Source organism: Chinchilla lanigera, unplaced genomic scaffold (genome assembly GCF_000276665.1).
Source record: "Chinchilla lanigera isolate Chin_1 unplaced genomic scaffold, ChiLan1.0 scaffold00014, whole genome shotgun sequence".
NCBI classification, from domain to species: domain Eukaryota; kingdom Metazoa; phylum Chordata; class Mammalia; order Rodentia; family Chinchillidae; genus Chinchilla; species Chinchilla lanigera.
In genome coordinates, this window is record NW_004955415.1 from 19,107,643 (window position 1) to 19,132,581 (window position 24,939).

Below are 24,939 nucleotides of genomic sequence, written 5' to 3' on the forward strand. Positions count from 1 at the left end.
GCGTCCTGGCCTCCGGGATTGGGTGCGGCCTACCTGGCTCTGTGTGCGCTTTTTCTCTGTACTTTCTGTACATTTTTCTGTACCCATTACAGCTTCTTCATCTCATCTTTGAAATAGTGGAATTTTGAAGATTTACTCCTTCATTTAAATTGAAGAAAATCCTTGAAAATATGTTATTGAAATAGATGTGAAGCAATTGCTTTAATTTTAATTTTGGAGAAATTTCTACTTACTTTTACCCTTTTCCCTTTGATTTCATCCTTTGCTCCTTAGAAATCAAATCATTGGTATTGAAAACTTTAAAATGTTTCACTTATACAGCAATGAAGAAATATTTTTAAGTCTAATTTTAAAGGATTCCATTTGCATAATATTGTAAACGAAGCCACAACACAATGAGATTATAGCAGGCCTTAAAATTCATCTTTGCTTTTTTCTGTTTCTAGTGGATAGTCTTTTATTTTTTTCCTTCCACAGGAAGAGCTGATTTCTCTATGATCTGGAATCCTGAAATGTGATGTTTTTGAAAAGGTAGGTGTATGAGCTTTTAAAAATTAATTTTAACGTTAATTTATAATTCACCATTTTTTGCTTTTTATTTTTTGGGTACCAGGAATCAAACCCAGGACCTTGCACTTGCCAGGCAGGTGCTTGTGCCACTGAGCTATATCTCTGGCCATTTTTTGTTATTTAAAAATTATGATATCTTGAATAAATTCTATCCCAGACTGGTTGAGAAGCAGTTTTTATATCCCTAACACTATATGCCATTGTGAATTGAATTAAAACCTCAGATTTCTCAATTCAGTATTTGAGTTTGCTAGGCTTCTTAAAGAATAACTGTTTCACAAGAGTTAATATCCACAGCTGTCAATGCATGTGATGTGTAATAACTGAATACCTCTTTGTAGGTACATTTTTTATTGGAATAGCTTCATTTTGGCCTCTGTTGATGAAATATGTTCCTCTTTTCAGTGGAGAACATCCTTCTAGGAAGCCCAGAGTTTGGAAGTATAAAACAGTTGGTGGACAGTACAAGTTGTTATAGCTTTCATTTTATTTTATTTTATTTTTTCCTGTAGGATTTCTTTATCAGAGTGTGGGTTGTGATTTGCTTGATACTTTATCGGCTATAACAAGATTGTGGGCATTCTTTGGCATATTGTATCTTTCTTAGCTCCTATGAGCCCAGCAGCTGCTTTTGTTTTCATGTGATATCTTTTACTCTTCAGTATCTGCTGGCTGCCCTGTCTGGAAAGCTGTATTTGGGGACTTTGATTCTGGTAAGAGTATGTATCTAGGGAAGTACCTGTGGAGACTGGGAAAACCATAGGCATGTCTGACGGAGCTGACACCCTAAATCACAGCATCCCCTCATAGTTGAGGACTGTTCCAAAATCAGTGGTTGGAGCTAACCTGGTGCCATTATCCCTTAGTGTTACCCTCTAGTTAGCTCTCACATGGTAAGATGTTGAGCCCTTCCATCATTTTGGGTCAGAGAAGTTATGATTTGGAAACATCCCTTCCCCATTTTATGTATAATCACACATTTGTGATGCTGAGGGGGTCTTTTTTCATTCTTCTCTCAGCCTCACAGAATAGACTTTTTGCTTATGCAGCTTGAAGACATTCCCACCTTGGGAATGGCTTTGTTCTCCTTTTGAACTGCTGCCAAAGTAGGTGCCTTCATATTTATAAATCACCTATTCATCTCTAGGTAAGAAAAATGAAAATTTATGACAAAGACTAGATCATTGGAAATCCAGCGTGGAGAAGCACATGAATCCTAATTTCTGAATTGGAAATAGAGGAGTTAAAGCTGAGATGAAGTAAGAGAAACTGAATCACCAATAAAACTCAGGATTTGGATAGAAACTCTCAGAGTGTACTTACAGAGACACCAGATGGGAGAAATGGTCACAAATCTGCTTCAAAATTAGACCTCAAAAATTTGCTACATGCAGATTACTCACAGTGAAATGACTACAAAATTATTAAGTAAATGTTTGCTTTTTTCCCCTGCAAATTATTTCTTTAGACTTTGGCTTCACAAATCACATGCAGAAATGTGAATTATTCACAGGCAGAGAGTAAGGATAATTTCTGACAAATGAGTGATCAGAAGAGATCTGATGAGCATGATATAAACATTGAGTTATAAAAATATACTTTTAGGAAGTCCAAATATTTAGACCTTAATCTTTGGTGAAGTTAAAATAATAATTGAGCTTGACTGTGAAATAAATAATTCATATTATATATTAGCTACCAGATAAACATTGAAAAATACATGATTAAGAAGCACTAGCTCTGACCACTGTGATTCTTTTGCATGTCTCTAACTCCAGCCTAAAGTCCCTCTTTGGAATAAAGACCCATGTGTCTACAAGAAAGTTTGACATTAAGAGGCCTGGCCTTTAGAAGAGGGCTCACTGTAAGTCATCTTAACAAAGTAGCTCAGAAAATAAACTTTAAAAGGAAAAGGTTTATTTTGGTCTATGGTTTTGGGAGTTTCAGTCCATGGTCAGTTGGCCCTGTTGGCTTTGGGCCTGTGACAAGGCATTAATTAGATGATGGCAAGAACCTATGCTGGTGGAAGCTGCTTACCTCCTGGTGATGCTCCCATGAAGGGCACACCTCAGTGGCTAGAAAACGTCCTACTGGGCTCCACTCTTCTTTTCCCTCCCAGTAACACCATGAGTTGGTGGTGGTCTTTCACCATGCCTTTAAACAGGGGCCTTTGAGGGAGGCTATCCAAACCATAGGAGACTCTTAACCTGTGTGGATCACAGGGCCCAGGAGGCCATGGAAGACCAGAGTCTATGGTAATGCTGAGGATTTTCAGATGTTAAATAAATAATGTCTCCTATACTAGTATATTTGACAGTTTTATATTTACAAATAGGTGCTTGTCTAAGGAAGTATATGTTAATGTAAAGGGTTACTGAATTAAGAGGCACTTTCTATTATGTATTTTATTATCAATAGGAATGAAATGTATTTTATCGTCAATAGGAATGAAAGCACAATTGTTGTAAATGGTTCATAGTTCTTATTGACATTAAAACGGGTCCTTGTAATTGAACAAATGGAGAATTGTTGCTCTAGTGTAGAACACAGAAAAGGTGTCTGAATCAGGTTAGGATTGAACCAAGTCAGGGCCAGAATTTTTAAACAGTTGAACAGCCACATGTTTATTTTTTGGATATTTGTGACTCTAGGGAAAAGAAAATGCCGCTGTCTTACTCTGTTTCTCACACCACAGAGGACTTCTGACACCAGGCATGTGGGCCTTTCTTCCCACCATTATGTGGGAAATCATTTCTGCAGGAGACCAGAGGACTCCAGCCTAGTGCCCTTTAACTCAGCTCAGTTCTGATGCTCTCTACCAGGATTACTGGACCTCTCAGGCTGAGTCCAATCCCCAAGATGCCTCTCACCATTTTGAGCACCAGTTGTGAGCCGCAGGTTGTCTGACCTGTGCTTCTGACCCACTAGCTCTAAGTTCCTCTTGAATTCTATTAATTCGCTCGAGCAGCTCACAGAGCTTGAGGAATTTATTAAAATTGGCTTGTTTATTATAAAGAATACAGTGACCCTTCACATATCATGAGAGCTATCTTCCAGAGACCCCCACGATAGGTGAAAATCCACAAAGTCATGGTGTTATATTTATTTTATATTTTTTAAGGCTTCATAAACCCTTCCCACACTCCTGTAACTCTTTCCCACTCTCTTATTAACCTTTCCCACACTCTTATAAACACTTTATATGCTCTTAAGCACTTTCTACACTCTTAAACGTATGTCATTTTAACAACATAAAATTCTATGTGAGTACTCATTGTGAAGTGGACAAGGAGAGATGCTGAACATGTGGGCACAGTGAGGGAGAGCAAACAGACTGATGCTGTCGTCACTGAGCCAATCAGCACCGAAGATACAGAACACAGTGCTGTGGTTGGTTGCCTTCCATTCCATCAGCCAATAGTGTGCTGTGTATAATCTCACATTGGCAAACTTGCACAAGTGGTCATGGTGTACTGCGTTTCCATTGTGTACCATATGGTGTTAATCCATATGGTGAAATACTACACAAACTGTATTTTATTTCAACTTAATAGTCTTTTCATACGTTTGAATTAGCATTTTTATATTTATATATTATTTTAAGTTTTTTCAGCAAAAATAATTAAAATCATAGATATTATATAAATACCTATATACTGTAAATCCCACAATATAGCAAAAACTCTGGGATACAGAATTAGATATATTTTTTAAAAAAACCCATGATACAGTTAAGCTGCAATAAGTGAACTGCAAGATAGCGAGGAACGACTATATTAGCAAGGATGCAGATAAAGCTGTGCCTAGGGTGAGCCCTGAGGAAAGGTCTGGAGCTTCCCTGCTCTCTCTAGGTGTGCCACACACCATGTGGCCTACTATATGTGGAGGCTCTTTGAGCCCTGAACTCTTGGGTTTTTATGGATACTTCATTGCATAGGCCAGACTGCTAGTACACTGCTGGTGAGCTCAGCAAGACCTGTGTATGCAGGTCTTCACTTCTCTGTACAGCACTCCTTCCTTCTTGGTATGGAACAGGACCTTTCTAGAATAAGAAAGAACATGTGACCTACTGTTGAACAAGAGTAAGTCAGAAAATTTCTTTATGGACAGTTCCAAGAAAGAAAGGCAGGGGCAGGTTACAGTTTCTATGGCTTGCCTTGGGGAAGAGAAATTCTAGTTTCTATGGCTGGCCTTGGAGAGGACATTACGAGCCAGGCACTGTGGATGGAAACCCCATAACAAACTATGTATGTGATGATATCACAGACCACCTCCTGGTTTTTGAACATGGATCCCTCCAGTAAGCAGGTGTACAACTCAAAAGATGTTTCTGTATTGTTAGAATTCCATTGAGTTATTAATAATTAGTCAAGTCTGTTATTGCACTGGACAAATGTCTCTCAGGGTGAGGCTTGTTAGATTTGCAGACTTTCGTTCAGTCTTCTCAGGTTCTAGAAAGCGAGAGATGTCTTGGTAAACACATTTCTTCTCTGAATCAGGCATCTGGTATAATTGAACTAAGAGACAACCTTGTCTCTTGCCCTGTGCCTCTTTCTAGGTGTTAATGTAGTATTGAATTTCCCTCCATTCATAGCCCGTTTATTCTTTCCTTTACCCAAATCAGCTGTTTTTCTTCTATCTCTTCACCAGTGCCCAAACTTTTCCCTCTTTGGAAGGGACATTAGGATGAGCCCCTGGGCTGGAAGGGACTGCAGGCAGCAATATGAGTCCAGCAGATGCCTCCCCTGAATCCATTCCTGTTCACATGGGCTGAGATTACGCAGGGGCAGAACTAGTGGACTGTCGTTACCATCAGACAGTACAGCTTCACTCGCCCTCGGCCCCGTTTCTGCCAAATGTCCATTCCTATAAGGCCCTATGGACTTCTTATTTAGAGTTTAAAAATCTAGTTACAGTTTCTTGCTTCAGAATCATCCCTACTTACAGCACAGCTCTCAAAGCTGGATGTGCTCCTCTTTTGACTTCATCTGAGCTATTACAAGCAACAATAACCAAATCTATTTTGCCTTTTTCTTCTTAGCTTGCATTTCTTTATGCATCTAGTGAACCAGCTCCCCAGGAGTTGGGTCCATCTCTCCTTTCCATTGGGAGCTTTTACCTATGGTAACTGATCTCAGTAGAACAGTTGCTCTGTACCATGCAGGACCACTCAGCCACCCAGGTATCAAAGGTTCCTAATTCCCCACCTTTTTGTCTTTCCTCTTCCTGAATCACATCTTCCTTGAACCAGGGCCACTCTCGCAAATCCCACCTTGCTGACTGTCATGAAAAACTAAGTATTTTAGATTGAGTTACTGGTGCACCAGGGAGGAGGAATGTCTTTCTGAAAAACTTTAAACAGTCCATTTCTTATAGGCTACATGGGTTAGATGTAATCTTTGGGATAAAAGTCATTAGCAGTATGTGGTTGTTTAAATTTGCATTAAGAATTCCTCAGCTAACATAGAATACTTGCCTAGCAAGGATTAGAGTCCAGCACTAGGGAAAAACAACAGCAGCAACAACAACAGATTTCCTAAACATGGGGAGATCCATCTTTGTATGCAGCTGGGTGGGTGAGAGTGCCTTATTCCTCTTCACTTCCTAAACAGAAGTGCCCACTTTTGCATTTTTCCTGACCTCCACCAGCTGGTGGAAACAGTAACAGGAGCTCACGTTTGCCAGCCTGGTGCTGTGGAGTGATGACTCAGAGAGACAGACGGTGCTTACAATTCTATTCCTTGCTGGTGCAGCCAGCACCATGGTGACCTTGTCCAGAGCTAGCTGCGATGACCAGTGCCAAAGGCAATAGTAAACTGTCGAGAACAAAACAGAAACACTAAGAAAAACAGCTTTTCTGTGTATGGCCAGCCAACGTTCTGTATTCCAATGTACGGCTCCTTCTGTGTGCAGTAAGGACAGGATAATTTTATAAAACATTAAAAGAAACCACCTATTAGTGATTCTTTAAATCAGTTCTAGCATAAATAAGGTATCCTGACCTCTTGTAATGGAACAGAATATCCATGATGAAAGAATATGCACCTCAGAATTTCAGTCAACTCACATTGGTTGGGTAATGGAACAACTGTTTTCTTTTAGTGTGGAGTCATGTTTATAATTTTGTTTCTTATACTCAGAATCTCATAAAAACTGTTGCCTGTGAACAGTTGCTCTGTTTCTGATTCCCACCGTGAGGTTGATCTGCCTGTTATATTTGTTTTCCAGGACAAACAGGCTCACATATTGTTCTACGCAAAGTTTTGAGTCCTTGAGCATATTGTCTGTTCTTCCTGCATGCTGAATCCCCTCTGTGGCACGCACAGCAGCTGTGTGACCGTCTGTGTTGTCTATAGTGCCACAGCATCCTCCACAGAGCTGCTGAATATGTGGCCGTTGGGGATTCCTCATCCCAAGTGCAGTTTTATCGTGATGAGGCTGCCCACCTGTGAGGTGAAATCTCTTGTGGGTTGTTTCATCACATTTTCTGAGAAGTGTCAAAGACCTGCCCGGCAGCGGGAACATCACCCCTGGGGACTCATTGCCAGCTGTCCATCATAGCTTATGCTCAGTCTCTTACAGAAAAAAGTTACTGTAGTGCATAGCTGCCCAACTGCGGGACTGGTAAGCAGCCTCCATTTAAATCTAGCAAGCCATGTGGCTTTTTCTACCATAGAATATGAGCAGACTAGTACAAAATAGCTCTGGGCAAGGCTTCTAACCCCTGTGTTCTCTTTTTCCTCTTTTGATAGGATATAACTTGCTGTGAGGCTTCAGAGAATGGTAGGGAACAGAATGGAGGGGACAGGGGTCTAAATCATTGTATGATGGAGGGCTCTTCACTAAATATGAACACCACATGTTTTTGCAGTGCTGGGGACCCAGCAAAGGATAAGTTCTCTACTGGCATTTAGAGTGAGTTTCTAGTTCTGTAGCATCACCATGAAGATTGTGGTGTTGGATCTTCCATGTCCAGTGTCTAATTTTGCTTCATGGTGTGTAGAAAACATTACATAGTCTTACTGTACAGCATTCCACATGGTGAAGGAATTTATGTAGGCAATAGAGACAGACAGTGAAGATGGACGGAAGAAATGATTACTGCATGTGAAATCATTTTGTATTAAAACATGGTAAAGTATTTGATGTTCATCCCAAATTGTCAGATGTGACAGTTCAAGATATTATCTGTTTTACTTTTGGCATGATGTGTAAATGATTGTTTGGCAGAGGTGAGGAGTTAGAGATCTAAGGTTTTTGCCTTCTAGTATACTACGTATTAACATTTTCCTCTTCCAAAGTGTGGAAATAACAACTATGTAGCTGTGAGATTATTAGTGGGGGTTTTATGTATGTTGATGTGTTTGAAATATTTTGGATCCTTTGGGGGAAGATGTTCTTAATAAATACAAATAACTGCTTATGTTAATGGTTTATTTCTGTTGATTTACTTAGTATATCTCCTTTTCTGTTAATTATATAAACGCTTTGTAGCAGCTTGAATACAAATAAAACATTGTACTATCATCATGTAATCTGAGCCAAAAGATTTAATCTTCCCTAACATATTCTCTACCAATTAAAGGAATTATTCAGCAAGATTATGATGAACAAAGTAAAAAGTTTACACGAAAGATCTGATGGCTGTGACATCTATTTGAGTTGTGAAGGTGATGATGTTTAAGTATAGGAACCTGCCAGAGTTCTTGTAGGAACCTGTTATAGTTATTCCTCTGTGCTTTTTTAAGCTCCACTCTTCCATTGTACTTTTTAATACACGGGCATACTCTGTGCCACACTGTCAAGTGTATCTCAAACTTTTTGGTCTCAGGCCCTTTTATGATCTTAAAAAAAGTTCAGGGGCCTACACATAAGTATTGGCCATATTAGAAAGTAAAATGAGGACATTAAAATATTAATTAATTGTTTTTGTGATTCTGGCAGTTGAACCCATTGCCTTTGCAATGAGATACGCCCTCAATCCTTTTCAAGTATTTTTATTTTGAGATAGGGTCTTGCTAACATGCTAAGTTGCCCAGGCTGGGCTTCAACTTGCACTACTACTGGCTCAGCCTCTCAGTGTGCTAGAATTACAGGTGTGTGGCATTGTGCCTGACTTAATTTTAAATGGCAATAGTAGACCTGTAGATGTTAAACAAAGAACATTTTGTTTTAACTGAACAATTACATCTTTGAAAGAGAGGTACTGTTTCATGTTGCGCAAATCTCTTACACAATAATTTATATATGTATACATGTTTCACATATGCTACTAGATTATTGGTGGGGATCCATATTTTAAGTATAATTCAATCTTTAATTGCATTGACATCTTGAGATGTATGTGACAAGTGCTTGATTTGTTTTCAAATGAACGGGGATGCGAATGAAGTTAATAGAGCATTTTCAGACTCTTCTGAGAGGTTATTAGAAGAATTGTGATTGTTGAGTAAGGCTATGTTTACTAACAAAGTAAAAATTGATGATTTAACTACCAATATAAAGTTAGAAAATGTTAAAGAAATAACATATACTAACAATACAATACAATACAACAAAAGTTGACAGTAATTTACCTAGAAATGTATAGGAACCAAGTGAAGGAAGCTATAGAACTTAATTGTAGGGTATACTACAAATGTCACATCAGTGGAGAGACATAACTTATTCTTAGAAAACCAGATTCAGTACAGTGATGCAAAAACACCAGTGTGTTTAAATAAATAGTACATTCAACTCGACTCCTGTCAAAACTGGGGAATTTGACAAATGATTCTGAATTTTATCTCCAGGAAGGAGCCTTTCAGCTCTCCCGGATTATAAGAAATATTTATCTGAGACAGTTGGCCTCTCAACTATTAAAGACTATTAGAAGTCAGCGAAGGCTGGATTGTGGTATCGATACAAGGCCGCAATAATAAATAAAATATGGAGAATCTATTTTTACACATGTATTTATGCTAATTTCTTAAGTGTTAAGGTTGGTATTTCAGATTGGAAGGAAAAAGATGAATTATTCAATAAAAGGTGTTGGGACACCTGTCTAGTCATCTGGAAAAATAATGCAGAATACCTACCACAGCCCTCATGGAAAAATAATTCTTGGGCTCAAAATTGAAAATATTATGATGTAAATTACCAATATGAATAAATTACATAAATAGATATTTTTGGTGGTGGTAGAGGAAAAGCATTTCTAAATAGAAACCATGAAGAAAAAAATGTTTAAAAATGTAACTGGAGACAACATTTAAAAATTTTAAATTTTAAAAAAATTTGGTGTAGTAGAAAGCCATCTGAAATTTGTCTGAGAGATATACAGTATACTAAAAAGTATTTGTAAACTAAATAATCAGTAGGGGCTGATTTCCCTAAAATTCCAAGAGTTTTAAAAATAAACTCTTACAATTTTATCCAGAAGATGAACATCTTAATAAAGCCATGCAGAAAATATAAATGGGTAATTCATGAAACATTGAATATGGAGTCAGCAACATGTGAGAAAATGGGTAAACTTGCTAACAGTTAAAAGTCAAATTTGCTGGGCATGGTGGCATATGGCTTTAATCCCAGTAGTCTGGGAGAATGTGGCAGGAGTATTACAAGTTTCAGTCTCTCCTGAGCAACACAGAGAGACTTTATCTCAAAATAAGAAGTAAAAAGGGGTAGGGATGTAGCTCAGAGCAAAGGCCCTAGATTCAATTCTCAGTAGCACCTTACCCCCAAAAAAATACAAATTAAAAAAAGTACAAATTAAGTCAGCAGTGTTATATTCTTGCTCAGTAACTGAAATGATTGATAAAGCAAAAACAAAAAGATTGTGCAGTAGGTAGCTGGGTAAGTAAACAAATACTGTATTTTTATTCTCTAAGTGTGGTGAAGGGTCACTTTTCTTTGTTTCTGACTGGTACGTTTGTAAAAGAAAAAAGTAGTAAAAATAGGCCAAGAAAAGAAAACAAAACATATACAAAAGAAAATCTCAAATCCATATGTATATACATGTGTGCACACATGTGTCTTAGCCACTTCCCTTGTTGCTGAGACATAGTACCCAATACCCACCACTTAAAAGAGGAAAGGTTTGTTTTGACTCAGAGTTTGTGGAGGATTCAGTCCACAGTCCAGGGCCCCTTAAGACAGTGTGGCAGAGGGACATGGCAGAGGAATAGTGCTCATAGCATAGCATCCAGGAAGCAGAGGGAGTCAAGGGGAGACCAGGAAGGGAAATACAGCTTTCCGGGTCAGTCACATCCACAGTGACCCACTTCTGTCTTTCCACCAGACCCCCGCTTCTCACAGCAAGCCAGCTATAAACCCCCATCATCCAGTCACCCTGCAGAAGTCCCACCTCTGATCATGGGACTTTGGGGATCATCTAAATATAAATCATAACAACATGGAAAATGTTCAGTATTTCAGTGGACATGAAATTACCCTTCCAGATTGCTGTGAATATTTCTAAATGTTTGCTCTTCATTTCTGCACCTCTGTCACTGTGGACCAGCAGTGAGCAAATTGCAATTCAGCACTATTCTGTGAGCCACTCTTGGGATGCACTGCTTTGATGAGCTCATGGGAACATACATTGGATCAGAATTTCTGAAGAAAAATTGGCCGTGTGTAAAATTTTCAATGTGCAAACTTCTTTTTCTAGGAACTTACTGAAAGACTGAATTTAGATAGTTGTATAAGAGGATTTATTTCTAGTACTTCTGATGATAGTGTAAAAGATGGAACCCAAATGTCCCACAGTAAGATAATGATTCAAAAGTTATATGTGACAGAACCAGAATGTAGAATTTCTTTTTTTTTTTTTTCCTATACTGGGAATCGAGCTCACTACATTGCTCTTGCCAGGCAGGCACTGTGATGCTGAGCTAAATCCCCAGCCCCTTAGAATGTAGAATATTAATGTAGTCATTACAAACACTTAAGCCAATGTATATTATATTTTTATTATAGAAAACTTTTAACATATACTAAGTAGAAAGAATAATATAATGAAAAACCCTATGTAAACATCACCCAGCTTCAACTGTTACCATCTTGTGCACTGTCTTACCCGTGTGCTTTTCACTAGTTGTTCATGGATTTACATTGAAAGATGATCATGACTATTTGTAAATAGAAAAGAGCAGAACACAGAGGAGTTGTCATTCAACCATTACGGATTATCCTCCTGCCTCATCGTTGCAGGAGCAAGGGCTTCAGAACGGAATAAGCATGTTAAAAATCAGCTTGACCTTACATTCTAATGGGGAAGTCAGAACACTAAGAACATCACAGTAGTATACAGTCATTGATAATTATTGCACGGAAAGACTGGATTAAATAGCATAGGGTATATTATAGTTTTACAAAAGATGGACAGGGAAGTCTCCCAGACATGGAGGTCTTGGAGTCAAGGCCAAGTTGCTAAGGTAGAACCCTGTGTCGTATGGTAGAGGTCTCCCCAGGTTGTGAGGTTGTGAAGGATGCCAGGTACAAACACCCCAAGGTAGAAGTGCCTGATGAGTGTGAGAAAGACTAAGAAGGCCAGTATGACTGGAGTGATCAAGGGGATTGGGGCAAACATGGGGGGGTCTTACAGCCACCTTGAAGACTCTCAGTGAAATAGGGGACCACTGGGGGACTAGAACCTGAGAATACTATGATGTTATTTTTGAGAAGATACTTCTTGGCTGCCCTGCTGAGTGTATACTGTAGAAGGCAAATGCAGATGAAGGAGAATCAGACAGGTTATTGCAACAGCAAAGAAAACACGGATGATGAGGATTTGAACAAGGACAGGAGGTGATTGGATGCAGTCCATTCTGAAGGCAGAGTCCATAGGATTTACTCACAAATTCTATGAGGGTATGAGAAAAGCAGAAGTGCTGAGGTGGGTTACAGGGCTAATGGGCTAGGCAATGGAAAAGATGGAACTGAACTGATACTTACCACAGTGGGGAAGACTGTATGACAAGAGGTTTGGATGGGAAAGCTCAGGAATGGGCCTTCGGTCTGTAAGATAGGAGATTTGTAATAGATTTCCAAGTGAAGAGAGAGAAAACTGGTAGGTAGTTGGAGATCAGAGTCTGGAATGCAGAGAGAGGTCTGAGCTAATGATGTGTAAATGTGGGAGTTGTGAGTCTGGGTGAAGTCTCTAAACGTGTGAATGCAGGAGCCAGGTGTGGTGGCACAGTCCTGTAATTGCAACAGTCTTGGAGGATGAGGCAGGAAGATTGCTAAATTCTTTCGGGCCACCCTGGGCAACATAGTGAGACAGTGTCTCAAAAAAAGGTGCAGAGGCCTTGGGTTCAATCCTTAGTCAGTGTCTCTGTCTCTGTCTCTGTCTCTCTGTCTCAGCACAAAGCGAATGCAGACTGAAAGTTAAGAGGTCTGAGGACAGACTCTAAGGGTACTTACTCTTGGAGGGCAGGGAGTTTAGGTAGAACAAATATTAAAGATAGTGGGTAAGAGAAAACTAATGAAGTAGGAAGAAAACCAAGGGCATAGAGTGTCCTGGAAACCTGACAAGTGTTTTAAGGAGACAGGAGAAATAAGAGGGCTGTGGAAGAAGACACGGACTGAGGCTTGAGCAATCCAGGTGCCGGTACAGAAATTGCACTAACACAGCACATTAGCATGAAGTTTTTGTTGGGTTGTGAATTTTGAAGCACAAAGATGATGATGATAATAATAATAATGTTACTAATTACTCATTTTAAGAGTTCAAAAGGAACACTGTCCCCTTATTTTGTTGTGAGGAATGACAAATACACACCCTACCATTAAAATTGAATGTACCAGCAAAGGAAAGAAAGAAAGAAAGAAAGAAAGAAAGAAAGAAAGAAAGATCATTGGAAGGCAATTTGTCTGTGTTCTGTAACATAGTTTAATTTAATTATAAACTTGGTTGGTGCAGCTGCCTAAGTTTGATAGCACTGTGGAGCTCAAGCCCCCTGAGAAAGTAAGTAGGTGATTGCAGGAGGGGAGGGGAGAGAGAGAAAGGGAGGAAAAGAGTGAGACAGAAGGAGGAGATGGGAATGGAAGCAACACAAGGAAGAGGGGAAAGGAGAAGAAAGGGGATTGCAAGTAGCTGTTTAGGAAGAACCAGGTGCCTGGTAAACTTTATTGAGTCTCAAAAATATAAGATGCCTCTGCCCCACCCCCCGGCCCCAAGTGAGCTGTATTCAACAGTAGCCTTGCTCCAAGCACACTTGAAAATGTTTGGATTCTTTGTATGTCTTCGTGCCTCTAGGTTTGAAGGCATAAATGACAATACTATAAAAGTACAGTTGTGCCAGAATTTCTTCTCTGGCCAGTTGACTTGATAAAAAAGAACCGTCAAAGCCAGGTGTGGTGGCACGTGCCTGTACTAGCACTGTGGGAGGCTGATGCAGAGGGTAGAAAGTTCAAGCCCACTGTGGGCAATTCAGTGACTTAGTGACTCTTCATCTCAAAATAAAAACTACAAGTGGGCTGAGAATGTAGCTCCTTGTGAATGCCCTGCCTTCCGTCCTTAGTACTGCAGAAACCAAAGAACTAAAAACCGAACCCGCCTCTCTCAGTTTCTCTAGAAAAGTATTAATAAATACATTAAAATAAAACTTTAGAATACGCTTTCAACAGTTCTCCCGTTTGGAAAGGAAGAGCTTGCCATCTTTACTGATAGAGAATTCATGCACAATTTTGGGAAATAGAATAATTGCTTTTCTTTGGCAATGGGGAAAATAATTGCTGCTTGATTTAATAAACCTTACCCTTTCCCTCTCCATCCACACAATACACATATTATAGTGCTTATCAAATTAAGGAAGCTGGATTCAGAGAGAATAACAGGAGGCTTTTTTTCTGGCATCAGTCAAGAGTTGTTTGGAAAACAGGCAGAACAAGTTGAAGTGCACGCCTCATACAGTGCAGGGGAAGATTCGTGTGCCAGGCGCAGATGGAGTAAGTTCATTCTCACATAAATATTATCTCTTTGTTCTTGCCAGGGCTGAAACGCACTCTTTGTCTTAATTAACTCAGGGAGTTTTCAGTTATGGCTCCAAAATCTTACTCTTCTGGAAATTGTTAGCCGGCTTTATGTTGTCCCTAAGTAGCACCGTGACCTTGAAGGGGCCACTTAACCAGTTTAGGCCTTGGTATTGTGAATGGTGGGTGTGGAGGGCAAGGTGAACTCATTCTTACAGCCCTTATGTTCTGTGAATCCAGGATCCCAGTGTATGAATAAGTTTTGACAGAGACTGTTACCACCTTTTCTATGATTGATAAATGGACATTTTTCTAAACAGTATTCCATTACTTTTTGCAGTGTGAGACTTTGTAGAATGCTTTAGAACTCACCATAGAAAATAAATGCAGTGTCCAAGGCTAACATACAGCCTGACAACAATATTGTTTGGACATACAATATTTAAAATATCTATATAGGTAAAATTATAGTTGAAGGTTATATATAAAATGTTTTTGATTAGAAGAATATTTAAATTGATTAGTATTTATTTCAATGAAACTCAGATCTTTCAAACATAAGATTTAAACATCTTTCAGATGTACACGTTATTGTCTCAGATACACAGGAACGTATTACAAGCCTTGTTGTCACCATCTCTTGTGGAGGGGGAATAAAGAGACCAAACAGTGTTTAGATTATCTCTGCACATTTAAACTCTCTCCCAAAAGCTGGTGTGTAAGGATTGGCCTCTGAGAAAATAAACAGGAAATTAGTGAGGCTGTGTTTTCCTTCATCTTTTGCCAGGGCTGTTCTCCTTGCTTCATTTGTTTTCATAGGACAATAGAAATCTGAGAATGGTATTTATACTGACTGCATTTCTTTGATAGCTGGTCTGCATGTGGCAGCCAATAGGCTGCCAGATCTTTCTACTTTGCTCTAACCTAGTATCTTGGCATTTCAAGTACTGAACACATTTTTCGTCAGTGAACTGTTTAAAATAAAGTCAAGTAGCATAGCACTTTCATTACCCTAAAAGATTACTCTCCCTCATCCCCGAATGATGAAAGTAATATGTTTGCTGTAGAAAATTTGGAAATAATGAATGTAATCTGAAATCTTACAACCAACAGATCACTCTGCTTTTGATATTCTATGGGCATTCTCTCTGCTTTTTTGTCAATCTCTGGATTTATCTGCATTCATTGAGCAATCATTAAGAATGTTAGTAGGTGCTTTTGGAGGGAAAAGAAAACCCAAATGTTCCATGTTTGGAAAATGGCAGATTGAACAGGGTGAACTTGGCTTTGTCATGGACACATCTTCAGCATCTTCAGGGCTGAGACTCTTCAAAGTGCACGGTACCTTTCCTTTGTCAAGGTAAGTACTGGACACAGCAGTAGCTTTACTAGTGCACCTGCCAACATTATTCTGCTCAGGGCCATGTGGGTTCCATTCATATACATTTGTTTTACAAAACTGAGAGCTCCCACTTTCTCTGCTTAATATATGGTGCATGTTTTCCACTGTAGAACATATTTTGCAAAAAATTTGCTTTCTCTCTTTGTTATTTTTGAAAATATTTCATTTATAAAAGTTCCATTTATAAAGCTGAGGCCCAAACCAGGTGCCAGATCATTTCAGCCCTGAGGGATCATCTTGAAAGGCTCTGAGGTATAAAATGTTTCTACTCAGTTGGTTTCTACCTGGCACCCACCCATTCTGAAAAACCTTTAATTTCAGACAACTGCTATCAAAGAATGTGGATTCACAGTTTCCGAAACCATTGCTGACTTGTTTGCTTTGGAAAGACCTTACAAAAACAGAACTGTTTTCATGTAAGTGGATCATTTTCTCCTGTTGGAGAGCAATTTATTTGAGAATACTATATATTTTTTAAGGAGTTGCCTATTTGGGGAGAATGATCTGCTACAGATAACTTTAAATGAGCTTAGGGATTTTATCCCATATAAAATAATTAACTTAGAATGATATATAGTCTTTTCAGAGTAGTGTTCCATTATGAAATAGATAAAAATATATACTTAGTGTTTCTTAAAGTCCACTAGTGGAAAGAATGGTTATCATCTTTCCTTCAGGTTTTTTGTCTAAAATGTTTTTCTACAGTTTAAGGCAAACACTTACTTGTCTTACATGTAGATCATTAAAAGTAGTCCTTATTTTGAATGTTCCCTTTATCTATTCTTTATTTCTGTTATCACAAAAATATCTTAGAATTGTAACATTTCACCATGTATTTTGGCCAGTTTTCATTGTCTAGTTGGAAGTTTTAAGAATGCCTTTAAGAATGTATTTATGAACAAGCGTTTAGGTATGTTTTGGAGACCTGTTGAAACAAATGTTTAACTCTTTCTCTTGTTTCAACCTGATTGGTAACTCTCAGCTCCTCTGGGAAAGGCTGTGTACGTTTTCAATAGTATGAAGTACTTCACAGAGCTCCTTCTCTTATAAGTAGCATATCTGGGTCAGGCCTTTTGCTTGTTCATAGACTGTTCTGCCTTACAAATTCCTGGGCAAATGCATTGCTTTAAAGATGAGCTGCAAAGCATAATTTGTACTTTTGGCCTGGGGATTCCTTATAGAGAATATGCAAATTTCCCCAAGGAAAACTGAATCTGCATGCAAAAGCTTTCACTATAATTATAACAATTTCCTCCTTTTTTTTATTTTAAATTCAGCTACTCCGTGTGCTAAGTATAAGGTTTTCCCCTTTCCAGGCCTTTCTGAAGAAATTGACTGCTGAACAGCCTTATGCCAGCTCCCTAAGCCAGTAACAATGAGACATTATAAGACTTGAATTACACCGTGTGTGTGTGTGTGTGTGTGTGTGTGTGTGTGTGTGTGTGTGTGTAGAGGATGTTGGTCTGGTATGCCTTGATATAAATTTATGTAATGCAAATGTCACCATCAGACAGCTTATACTTAGAAGAAAAATTAATGAACTCATTAAAGAAAATGTAGAGTTTACTCAGCAAGTTTTCTTTCTGTCTGAGAGCTGTGCTGCCATGGTTTAAATTGTAATAAAAATTAAAATGCCTGAAATGTTTCTAAGTCGGAACTCTGTGCTGTTTTAGCTTCTGGGCACCTCCCAGAATGCTTCCTCAGATAGCAGCACAAAGCACTGGCAGCCCCCCAAGAGGACATTCTTTCAGGACCTCACTGGCAGCAGGGACAGGGAACTTCACATTCCGGTTGGGCCTGGTGCAGATGGGATGTGTAGTCTGTGTTCTGAGGTTGTTTCTTCCTGTTCAGGTTCAGTGTTAGCATTTTATTTTTTATTTTGAGCTGTGCTATAGGTGGGACCATACAAAGAAACAGCTTTTCATCTTGATCAGGAAACACAGGGCACTGGTGCACTGGGGAAAATCACATATAACGAGAGACACGTTAATTACTTCCGTGGAGTATTGGTTCGCTAATAATCAAAATTTTTGAAATGATTAATTTTGTTTTTTTAATAATCCAGATTGCTGAATAATGCAATGTACTTCATTGCTAAGATAATATCAAATATAATTAAACTTCTGTCTTACTCTGATCAGCTTTCTGTGTCCCCAGGTCATTATCACTATTGCACTGGTGTGAAATTCTAGTCATTTGGTGTGCCTGTTGATAGAATGCCGTGTACCATGAGCTGGCATGTCCACTTTGCGTTGTGTTGCCTGCAGCAGGGAGGAAAAGGAAGTCCCTGCATCAGCCCGTTGTGTGATTTTGCTGGAGATGTGATATCTAACCCAGAGGGACACATTTCTAATGAGGTAATTTGGGATTGGTAGAGGACTGAGTAAGACATTCGGATGGGTGATGCAGATTGGAGGATCAGAGAAGAGAGATGAAGACAGTGATGATGTTTTGAGTTGGGCAGTGGCCTGGTTAGTGTGGTGTTTAGACGAGTGGTTAGAAGAGGAAAGAAACAGCATGGGCAGTGCTGTAGCAGTGAGTGTGGATGTTGAATTTATCAGGAAGGGTAATTATAGTCTGAACTCCCTGTGTTAAAAGGAAGTGTTAAACACTAATATTGACTCCTATATATTCGAGATCCCATGCCTTCCCTTTTCTCTTGAGGCTTACTGTTAAGCAAGCAAGTGGGTGATCCTCTAATGCAGGATTAACCAGAGGAGGAAGTCATGCTTATACATCGAGGGGAGAAGTTCTGTAGAGCCAGTGGCCAGTTGTCACTCCCCTAGTCTCCAAGGCAGCTTTCTGGAAACATCTTTCTACAGCCATGAAGCATTAACATAAATTCCTGAGATGCCTGAGTACAGACATTTCTTCCTATCCAAGCACACTGGGTGTAAACAGAGATGATACTTTTTGCTGGCCTTGACTGACCTTATGATTACTGGCTTGTGCGTTCTGCTGTTGCCTGGAGAGGGTGCACTGTGACAGCAGCCCTTGGTGGCTAACGTTTGGCATGTTTGTCTATGAATCCACCTTGATGACTGTGAATATCACAGGGCAACTGGTCACCACCTCCCTTCCCTGATAGTCATACCTGCTGAAGTACTAGTTCCGAACATAGCATCTTTGTGGATCTTATTTTGCTTGAACAAAGTTGAAGGGCTTGTGGCAGTGAAGCTTGACTATGTCAGCTTGATTGGCTTGGACCTCCTATTCTGTTGGTGGAGCTCACATCTCGTGTGTTTGAGTGGGTCATGGAGGTGTGACACTGGAGGTCTATATCTGGTCCCTGGCCATTTCCTCTTTGGCAATGTTCTCCTCCTCTGTTTTGAAGCTATCATAAATTGAGCAGCTCCTCCACACCCTTCCTCCAAATGTTTCTGCCATGGAACCATGTGATCATGGACTTAATCCCCTCAAACCATAAAGCAAATTAAATTTTTTCTCCTTCAAATTGCAGTTATTAGGAATTATGTCCCAGTGTCAGGAAAACTGACCAATACAGGCTATTTTATATATTCTTTCTCTCTAGATATTTTCTTATTTTAAGAGGTAAACATTATTTTAAGTCTTAGTACCTATACTGAGAACACTGATTCTATGGACTACGTTCAAATTTACATGAATCATATTTTATTAATTTTGTAAATCCTTAAATAACAGATTGAAACCAACACAGTCTTGATGGTTCTCCTGGAAATTGAAGTATGAATAAATTTTTATTTAGGTAAATGAGATAGTACATCTTATTTAATTGTAAAAATCCCTTCACATTACATTGCTCTATTAATAACAGAATATTTTAAAATTTCATATAGTATAATCAAGGTGCAAATTTAGTATAATGAATTCAGATTTACTCATTTAATTTGAATTACTGATGGACCTGAGTCTCCTTCATCTTAGTGAATATTTGTGGGCAACAAATTGTTGTTTAGCTTTAATAAAGCTTACTGTATATTAAGTTAATTTAAGTATGATTTTTTAGACTCTAAATTTGGCCCTTTTCAGATTTATAATATGGTTTCATTATCAAATATGTAATACCACTTTTAAAATAATGTAATAGGAATTTAGAAAATAGAAAGATTTATTCATAATCTTTGTATTGTAACATAATAACAACATCATTTTGTGCATATCCAATTCTTTATAAATAGTCACACATATTTATAGTTAGAATGTGAACACACACACAATTTCATATCATTCTTCACCTATGATCATTGAATTAGTGTTTCTGATGTTGTGCCACAGATGTATATGCATTTATGTATTGGTGGGTCTGGTTTAAATCTTTTATGAAATAAAATTATAAAGTTACATATACATGATGCCCAGTTCGGTTCTGCTCACTCTCTTCCATTTCTCATTCCTGGAAGAAACTACTTAATATTTTGTTTTTATCTCTGTTTCTGCTTTTACATTTTGCCTCATATATGTGTTCATTGCATATATATAATATATATGTATATATATGACATGTATACACATACATATACATTTGCGTATACGAGAGTATTTGTGTTATAGTTACATATCAGGATCATTTTGGATGCTCAGTTCTGTTTCTTTAGCTAAGACTCAGAGAAGGCAGTCAGAACCCAGGGCACAGAATTGGTGCTGGCATCTGCCCTGTGGCTCTGGGAGCCTCATTTGCCTTACCTTGTCTTAGCCCATAGTAGATCTTTATAGAAACCCTTGGTGATAGATTAAAGTCTTGGTGTGTTTTCTCATCAATTAAATGCTCAAAAAGCTTGACAAATTCTATGAATAATGTGAAAAAATAAGAATGGAAATTTGACATGAATTGTATGGAATTTACAGATTAAATGGAAGGCTGCAGATATCTTTAATGTATCACATCTACTCATCTATAAATATTTTGGTCTAACGATTTATTTAGTTTGTCTTTAATTCCCATTGAAAAAAATTTTTTTACCCATGATATCAGGCATGCTTTTCATCCAACTTATTTCTGCATGCCTTAAAGTTTTTGGTGTTGTGAATGTGATTTGTTTTTTTAAAAATTACATTTTCTAATTGGTTGTAGTTGGTGTATATGAGACCACTGGGTTTTGAGCATTTTGTCTGTTTCTGCGGCCTGCAGAACTCTCCCACCAATGCCAATTTGTACTTGTAATTTAATAGCTACATGATATTTCATATGTCACGTAGTTTGATGTTGAACACATGCCATGTTCCTGGTATCTTCTGTTTTAAGTAAAATTGCAGTATGCAAGTTCATACATATTGATTTTTCTTCTTTCTAAGTTTTTATCAGAATATGTTTTGGTAATTTCTGTCAAAGAGCACGAACATGGTTTTTTAGCTCAGGCTTTGTGTTGCCAAATTGCTTTGCAGAAAGTGTTGAATCCTTTCATATTGCCACTGGGAGTATAAAACATACTGACTCTGAATTCTGGGAATATTGCCTGAAACCTTAGGGAGTCTCCTAGTTGATTCTCAGTGTCTGCTGTTACACTGTTTAATCCTCCCTTGGGCAGTTGGAGTGATCCTCAAGCACGTACATCAGGTTTTCCCATTCGTTTGCTGACGATTCTCCAATAGATTTCCTTTAGATGTAGGCTTAACCTGAACTTTTTGCCAAGACTTCTTATTCTCGTCCTTTTCTGCCTTCTAATCATTTCTCCTTTTGTTTCCTGTTTCTCAGCCATACTGGTATTTGTTTTTTGTTTTTGGATTTTGTTGTTGTTGTTTTTGCTGTTGCTTGAATTTGCCAACTTCATTCCTACCTCGGGGTCTTTGCATTGCAGTCCTCTCTGCCCAGAACACACTGTAGGTTCTTCTATGACTACCTCTTTTCATCAATCTTGTTTCTTGCTCTCTTATTCCCTCCCCAGAGCAGAATTTCATGACTACCCTACTTAAAATACTCCTTTCTGGACCCTTCTTTTTTTACCTTATGTATATTCTTTACATAATCTAAAATTATTAAGTATTGCTTATTATTCATTTATTCTTAGTATTCCAGCACACTGTTAAGATCCTTGAAAAACTGTCTTTGAATAAAATCTTTATTCCTAACTATATCAAAAATTTTAGCAGCATATTAAAAAAGTAAAGTGAAAAAGAACAAATTAATTCTAACCATGTTTTAAATTCATTATATCTAAAATATTTTCACATGGAATCATTGTAAACATAGATGAACTAGTTTTACCTTTTTTAGGCAGTTTAAGTCTTTAGAAGTGTTGTGTAATTTATATATATATAGCATACCTCAGTTTGGGAGAGCTACATTGTGGTACTCAGTAGCCACACTTGACCAGGAGCTAGGACAGTGGAGGGGTAGAACAAATGACTAAGCCATCAAAAGAAGTCAACAGGTACTTGCTGAATGGATGAAAAATGGAATGTATGAATGTATTTGCTTTTCGGCATGGACAGATGCTCCATGACTTAAATGGGCTTACTTCCTGAAAAACCCGTCCTAAATTGAAAATGTCATCCATGGAAAATGCATTTAATACACCTAACCAATGAGCCCTCACAGTTCAGCAGCACAGTGCAGCAAAGTGTGGACCATTCCCTCTCCTAATCATGTGGCTAATGAAGGGCTGTGACCCTCTGCTGCTGTCCAGAGTCAGGACAGAGTGTGGCACAGTGTGTCAGGAGCCTAGAAAAAGGTAAAAAGTCAAAGCTCAAAGTGCAGCTTCTGCTGAATGCACCACAGTAATGTTGAACCATTGTAAGTTGGGGACCACCCAAAGTAATGAAAACGTGAGTTTAATTAAGAGTAAAGCTAAGGTCCCTGAAGGAGTGATTTATTATTAGAGGGAAAACAAGGCATTAGAACATATCCCTTATGAAACACTGTTGCGGTGTCTGGATGGTTTCAGTTAAGAGTCATCTTTATTAAAATCCTTTTACATGCATCAGTAATCCCCTCATATTAGGCACTGAAAACGTGAGACAAGCTTACGTCCCCAAGATGTCTCAAGTCTGGTGAGTCTGGGAGAACTTGTTGCCTTACTATCTTGTAGGCTGTGTGTGTTATTGAACAGTTATATGTATCATGGCTTTATTTTCTGCAGTATAAATTTTATTAATAATGAAAAAGTTTATTTTCAGGCTAACAATTGTGGGTGCAGTTGTGGATAATCCAATCACATTTTATGAAACATTTTATGGGCACTTAGCATTCTGCCCCAGTCCTCACAGGAGCACCTATGTGCCCTCCAGTCTTTTTTTTTCCTCCACTCTTACTAGATATGTTTCCCTCGGTTAGATTTTTAACTCACCTGATGTATCCTTCAAGCACGAGTCTTAAACTTTTCTCAGCTGTATTTTAGGTGCATTGAGATTCTAAGTGATATCCAATATGGTCTTTTCTTCGTTTTCAACTTATAATTGGCAAGTTCCCATAGGAAAAAATCATTATTGGTGCTATAAAAGCACTTCTTATCTGTCACAGCTGGGAAATGAAAGTTTTGTAAAGGTCAAAAGAAACTGTGCCCCCAATTATGATGATGACTTGTACATCACAAATAGTTTAATAGCTTAGAACCTATCTTGGTCTCCCTCGCAGTGTAAAAAGGGAAAGAGAAAAGGAAAAAAAAATCTCATCCTGCCATAATGATTTTACCCTATAGTTTTAAGAAGCATGAAAAGGAGCCCATTTAAGAATGATTTGATCAACATCTACGTATGTTCTCTGTGATTTGGAGCTCCATATAAACACCCAAGTTTATTAGTTCACCTTTATTAATTTGTCAAGGTTAATGTTTGCATAATGAGTCGAGGATAATTAAAGATTTGTTGGCAGCCATCTGCTAGTATTTACTCAGGATGGTAAGTTTTATAACTCACCTTAGAATGTTTCCTAACGAGATTGCATTGCCACTGAACCACTTTTAAAAACGCAAACCACACTGCTGTCTTAGGTGAGGTCAGAATCCTTTTTCTTAATCTGTCAGCACATGACAGCCCATTAGGCAGGTCCGATGACGGAGCTCTAAGAAGCGCAGTGTGTGTTTGCAGACACTGTTGGGAGTGGGTGATGCCAGCCGACCGACTCACAACCTGGCAGTTCCTTTTCCCAGCAATCTGCTTTGGCAGGCAGTCTGCTGCCAGCATCTGTGCTCATTATTCTGCCCTAAGAAGGGTGTCCTTGTTCTCTTTACTCTGATCTGCATGACTGAAGGAAGCAAGCTGACCGAGGAGGTACTTTCCTGAGTGCCTACTGTGTGCTGCTTCTGTGTTGATGGATCATGCAGATGACCATGTTGAAGTCAAAGGCAGGTTTGGGATGATGCGAGTCTCTCTGGGGATATCTTACACAAATTCCCATTTCCTTTCCCCTCCCTTGACATACTTCTTGCCTAACTTCTTTTCTTCCTTGCTCTGTCTCAGTGATACCTGTATCTTGCCATCTCCCACTTAAATAGTGGGTAATTACCAGTTGCACTGTATTCCAGTTCTAATATTTCTCTTACCTCCAGCCCCTGGCTCTGTTTTCAGGGGTTATATTACTTCTCCCCTGGGTACACCTATTTGCTTCCTCCTGTGTTTTCCCCATATTCTCCTGCTCTCCTTGTTCCAAGCTCACCTCTGTTTAGCCTTTCTCTAGGGGCACTGATCTGATCCTTGTGCCTTATTTTGAAGTCCTCCATGATTTGCTGTTGCCTGATAAATAACCTAAAATTCCCAAATTCCTTAACATTAAAAAAAAAAAAAACAAAGTTCTTTAATTAGACTGTCAGTAAACTCCTCCTTCAAGCCCTGAGGCTTCCACCTCCTTCCTGTCCTTATCTGCCTTCTCCAAATCCAAAGATCCCTGAATGGGATGAGCTGCTGTGCTACTGTGCATTTCTGCCATGATCTAAATTGCCATTTGCCCCACCCACACGCACCTGCCCTGCCTGGGCTGGAATGTGGTCTCCCTGACCAGCTAGCTCACACCAGACTCTTGCCTGGATGATCTTCCTATCTTGACCATCTCCTGACTCTTCAGACCTCTCCAGTTCTCAAAACTTTGCCCTGTG

At 38.7% G+C, this 24,939-nt stretch overlaps 1 protein-coding gene across 2 annotated transcripts in view; it reads left to right on the forward strand.

Annotated features, from left to right (window-relative positions):
- The first annotated feature begins 477 nt into the window (after positions 1–477).
- Positions 478–24,939, forward strand: part of Plcb4 (phospholipase C, beta 4) — a 353,965-nt gene continuing 329,503 nt past the window's right edge. The window contains exon 1 of one of the 2 annotated variants that reach the window (XM_013512270.1): positions 478–531. The gene's annotated coding sequence lies outside the window, so the exon portion shown is untranslated. Of the gene's footprint in view, positions 532–13,984; positions 14,506–24,939 lie in introns of those variants that run through there. The other variant, XM_013512271.1, reaches the window with a different exon arrangement.